Raw genomic sequence first — 5,918 nt, forward strand, 5'->3', positions numbered from 1 at the left:
TGTGATGGTTTTTATTATGTGTTTTATGGCTGTGATGGTTTTTATTATGTGTTTTATGGCTGTGATGTGTTTTTATTACATGTTTTATGGCTGTGATGTGTTTTTATTATGTGTTTTATGGCTGTGATGGTTTTTATTACGTGTTTTATGGCTGTGATGTGTTTTTATTACGTGTTTTATGGCTGTGGTGTGTTTTTATTATGTGTTTTATGGCTGTGATGGTTTTTATTACGTGTTTTATGGCTGTGATGTGTTTTTATTACGTGTTTTATGGCTGTGATGTGTTTTTATTACGTGTTTTATGGCTGTGATGGTTTTTATTACGTGTTTTATGACTGTGAGGTGTTTTTATTACGTGTTTTATGGCTGTGATGTGTTTTTATTATGTGTTTTATGGCTGTGATGTGTTTTTATTACGTGTTTTATGGCTGTGATGTGTTTTTATTTTGTGTTTTATGGCTGTGATGGTTTTTATTACGTGTTTTATGGCTGTGATGTGTTTTTATTACGTGTTTTATGGCTGTGAGGGGTTTTTATTAAGTGTTTTATGGCTGTGATGTGTTTTTATTATGTGTTTTATGGCTGTGATGTGTTTTTATTTCGTGTTTTATGGCTGTGAGGTGTTTTTATTATGTGTTTTATGGCTGAGAGGTGTTTTATTATGTGTTTTATTGCTGTGAGGTGTTTTTATTTCGTGTTTTATGGTTGAGAGGTGTTTCTATTTCGTGTTTTATGGCTGTGAGGTGTTTTTATTTCGTGTTTTATGGTTGAGAGGTGTTTTTATTTCATGTTTTATGGCTGTGAGGTGTTTTTATTATGTGTTTTATGGCTGAGAGGTGTTTTTATTTCGTGTTTTATGGTTGAGAGGTGTTTTTATTTCGTGTTATATGGCTGAGAGGTGTTTTTATTTCGTGTTTTATGGCTGAGAGGTGTTTTTAATTTTGTGGTGGTGAGGTGTTTTTATGCCGTGTTTTAAGGCTGTGAGGTGTTTTTATTATGTGTTTTAAGGCTGTGAGGTGTTTTTATTATGTGTTTTAAGGCTGTGAGGTGTTTTTATTATGTGTTTGAAGGTTGTGAGGTGTTTTTATTACGTGTTTGATGGCTGTGAGGTGTTTTCAATTTTGTGGTGGTGAGGTGTTTTTATTACGTGTTTTATGGTTGTGAGGTGTTTTTATTACGTGTTTTATGGTTGTGAGGTGTTTTTATTACGTGTTTGATGGCTGTGAGGTGTTTTCAATTTTGTGGTGGTGAGGTGTTTTTATTACGTGTTTTATGGTTGTGAGGTGTTTTTATTACGTGTTTGATGGCTGTGAGGTGTTTCTATTATGTGTTTTATGGCTGTGATGTGTTTTTATTATGTGTTTTATGGCTGTGATGTGTTTTTATTACGTGTTTTATGGCTGTGATGGTTTTTATTACGTGTTTTATGGCTGTGATGTGTTTTTATTAGGTGTTTTATGGCTGTGATGGTTTTTATTACGTGTTTTATGGCTGTGATGGTTTTTATTATGTGTTTTATGGCTGTGATGGTTTTTATTATGTGTTTTATGGCTGTGATGTGTTTTTATTACGTGTTTTATGGCTGTGATGTGTTTTTATTATGTGTTTTATGGCTGTGATGGTTTTTATTACGTGTTTTATGGCTGTGATGTGTTTTTATAACGTGTTTTATGGCTGTGATGTGTTTTTATTATGTGTTTTATGGCTGTGATGGTTTTTATTACGTGTTTTATGGCTGTGATGTGTTTTTATTACGTGTTTTATGGCTGTGATGTGTTTTTATTACGTGTTTTATGGCTGTGATGGTTTTTATTACGTGTTTTATGACTGAGGTGTTTTTATTACGTGTTTTATGGCTGTGATGTGTTTTTATTATGTGTTTTATGGCTGTGATGTGTTTTTATAACGTGTTTTATGGCTGTGATGTGTTTTTATTTTGTGTTTTATGGCTGTGATGGTTTTTATTACGTGTTTTATGGCTGTGATGTGTTTTTATTACGTGTTTTATGGCTGTGAGGGGTTTTTATTAAGTGTTTAATGGCTGTGATGTGTTTTTATTATGTGTTTTATGGCTGTGATGTGTTTTTATTTCGTGTTTTATGGCTGTGAGGTGTTTTTATTATGTGTTTTATGGCTGAGAGGTGTTTTTATTATGTGTTTTATTGCTGTGAGGTGTTTTTATTTCGTGTTTTATGGTTGAGAGGTGTTTTTATTTCGTGTTTTATGGCTGTGAGGTGTTTTTATTTCGTGTTTTATGGTTGAGAGGTGTTTTTATTTCATGTTTTATGGCTGTGAGGTGTTTTTATTATGTGTTTTATGGCTGAGAGGTGTTTTTATTTCGTGTTTTATGGTTGAGAGGTGTTTTTATTTCGTGTTATATGGCTGAGAGGTGTTTTTATTTCGTGTTTTATGGCTGAGAGGTGTTTTTAATTTTGTGGTGGTGAGGTGTTTTTATTATGTGTTTTAAGGCTGTGAGGTGTTTTTATTATGTGTTTTAAGGCTGTGAGATGTTTTTATTATGTGTTTTAAGGCTGTGAGGTGTTTTTATTATGTGTTTGCAGGTTGTGAGGTGTTTTTATTACGTGTTTGATGGCTGTGAGGTGTTTTCAATTTTGTGGTGGTGAGGTGTTTTTATTACGTGTTTTATGGTTGTGAGGTGTTTTTATTACGTGTTTTATGGTTGTGAGGTGTTTTTATTACGTGTTTGATGGCTGTGAGGTGTTTTCAATTTTGTGGTGGTGAGGTGTTTTTATTACGTGTTTTATGGTTGTGAGGTGTTTTTATTACGTGTTTGATGGCTGTGAGGTGTTTTTATTATGTGTTTTATGGCTGTGATGTGTTTTTATTATGTGTTTTATGGCTGTGATGTGTTTTTATTACGTGTTTTATGGCTGTGATTGTTTTTATTACGTGTTTTATGGCTGTGATGTGTTTTTATTAGGTGTTTTATGGCTGTGATGGTTTTTATTACGTGTTTTATGGCTGTGATGGTTTTTATTATGTGTTTTATGGCTGTGATGGTTTTTATTATGTGTTTTATGGCTGTGATGTGTTTTTATTACGTGTTTTATGGCTGTGATGTGTTTTTATTATGTGTTTTATGGCTGTGATGGTTTTTATTACGTGTTTTATGGCTGTGATGTGTTTTTATTACGTGTTTTATGGCTGTGATGTGTTTTTATTATGTGTTTTATGGCTGTGATGGTTTTTATTACGTGTTTTATGGCTGTGATGTGTTTTTATTACGTGTTTTATGGCTGTGATGGTTTTTTTTACGTGTTTTATGGCTGTGAGGTGTTTTTATTATGTGTTTTATGGCTGTGATGGTTTTTATTACGTGTTTTATGGCTGTGATGTGTTTTTATTACGTGTTTTATGGCTGTGATGGTTTTTATTACGTGTTTTATGACTGTGAGGTGTTTTTATTACCTGTTTTATGGCTGTGATGTGTTTTTATTATGTGTTTTATGGCTGTGATGTGTTTTTATTACGTGTTTTATGGCTGTGATGTGTTTTTATTTTGTGTTTTATGGCTGTGATGGTTTTTATTACGTGTTTTATGGCTGTGATGTGTTTTTATTACGTGTTTTATGGCTGTGAGGGGTTTTTATTAAGTGTTTTATGGCTGTGATGTGTTTTTATTATGTGTTTTATGGCTGTGATGTGTTTTTATTTCGTGTTTTATGGCTGTGAGGTGTTTTTATTATGTGTTTTAAGGCTGTGAGGTGTTTTTATTATGTGTTTTAAGGCTGTGAGATGTTTTTATTATGTGTTTTAAGGCTGTGAGGTGTTTTTATTATGTGTTTGCAGGTTGTGAGGTGTTTTTATTACGTGTTTGATGGCTGTGAGGTGTTTTCAATTTTGTGGTGGTGAGGTGTTTTTATTACGTGTTTTATGGTTGTGAGGTGTTTTTATTACGTGTTTTATGGTTGTGAGGTGTTTTTATTACGTGTTTGATGGCTGTGAGGTGTTTTCAATTTTGTGGTGGTGAGGTGTTTTTATTACGTGTTTTATGGTTGTGAGGTGTTTTTATTACGTGTTTGATGGCTGTGAGGTGTTTTTATTATGTGTTTTATGGCTGTGATGTGTTTTTATTATGTGTTTTATGGCTGTGATGTGTTTTTATTACGTGTTTTATGGCTGTGATTGTTTTTATTACGTGTTTTATGGCTGTGATGTGTTTTTATTAGGTGTTTTATGGCTGTGATGGTTTTTATTACGTGTTTTATGGCTGTGATGGTTTTTATTATGTGTTTTATGGCTGTGATGGTTTTTATTATGTGTTTTATGGCTGTGATGTGTTTTTATTACGTGTTTTATGGCTGTGATGTGTTTTTATTATGTGTTTTATGGCTGTGATGGTTTTTATTACGTGTTTTATGGCTGTGATGTGTTTTTATTACGTGTTTTATGGCTGTGATGTGTTTTTATTATGTGTTTTATGGCTGTGATGGTTTTTATTACGTGTTTTATGGCTGTGATGTGTTTTTATTACGTGTTTTATGGCTGTGATGGTTTTTTTTACGTGTTTTATGGCTGTGAGGTGTTTTTATTATGTGTTTTATGGCTGTGATGGTTTTTATTACGTGTTTTATGGCTGTGATGTGTTTTTATTACGTGTTTTATGGCTGTGATGGTTTTTATTACGTGTTTTATGACTGTGAGGTGTTTTTATTACGTGTTTTATGGCTGTGATGTGTTTTTATTATGTGTTTTATGGCTGTGATGTGTTTTTATTACGTGTTTTATGGCTGTGATGTGTTTTTATTTTGTGTTTTATGGCTGTGATGGTTTTTATTACGTGTTTTATGGCTGTGATGTGTTTTTATTACGTGTTTTATGGCTGTGAGGGGTTTTTATTAAGTGTTTTATGGCTGTGATGTGTTTTTATTATGTGTTTTATGGCTGTGATGTGTTTTTATTTCGTGTTTTATGGCTGTGAGGTGTTTTTATTATGTGTTTTATGGCTGTGAGGTGTTTTTATTTCGTGTTTTATGGTTGAGAGGTGTTTTTATTTCGTGTTTTATGGCTGTGAGGTGTTTTTATTAAGTGTTTTATGGCTGTGATGTGTTTTTATTATGTGTTTTATGGCTGTGATGTGTTTTTATTTCGTGTTTTATGGCTGTGAGGTGTTTTTATTATGTGTTTTATTGCTGTGAGGTGTTTTTATTTCGTGTTTTATGGTTGAGAGGTGTTTTTATTTCGTGTTTTATGGCTGTGAGGTGTTTTTATTTCGTGTTTTATGGTTGAGAGGTGTTTTTATTTCATGTTTTATGGCTGTGAGGTGTTTTTATTATGTGTTTTATGGCTGAGAGGTGTTTTTATTTCGTGTTTTATGGTTGAGAGGTGTTTCTATTTCGTGTTATATGGCTGAGAGGTGTTTTTATTTCGTGTTTTATGGCTGAGAGGTGTTTTTAATTTTGTGGTGGTGAGGTGTTTTTATTCCGTGTTTTAAGGCTGTGAGGTGTTTTTATTATGTGTTTTAAGGCTGTGAGGTGTTTTTATTATGTGATTTAAGGCTGTGAGGTGTTTTTATTATGTGTTTGATGGCTGTGAGGTGTTTTTATTATGTGTTTTAAGGCTGTGAGGTGTTTTTGTTGTGTGTTTGAAGGTTGTGAGGTGTTTTTATTCCGTGTTTTAAGGCTGTGAGGTGTTTTTATTATGTGTTTTAAGGCTGTGAGGTGTTTTTATTATGTGTTTTAAGGCTGTGAGGTGTTTTTATTACGTGTTTGATGGCTGTGAGGTGTTTTTATTATGTGTTTTATGGCTGAGGTGTTTTTATTATGTGTTTTATTGCTGTGAGGTGTTTTTATTTCGTGTTTTATGGTTGAGAGGTGTTTTTATTTCGTGTTTTATGGCTGTGAGGTGTTTTTATTTCATGTTTTATGGCTGTGAGGTGTTTTTATTATGTGTTTTAT

The sequence above is a fragment of the Myxine glutinosa genome, chromosome 6 (assembly GCF_964187855.1).
Source record: "Myxine glutinosa chromosome 6, kmMyxGlut1.1, whole genome shotgun sequence".
Lineage (NCBI taxonomy): Eukaryota > Metazoa > Chordata > Myxini > Myxiniformes > Myxinidae > Myxine > Myxine glutinosa.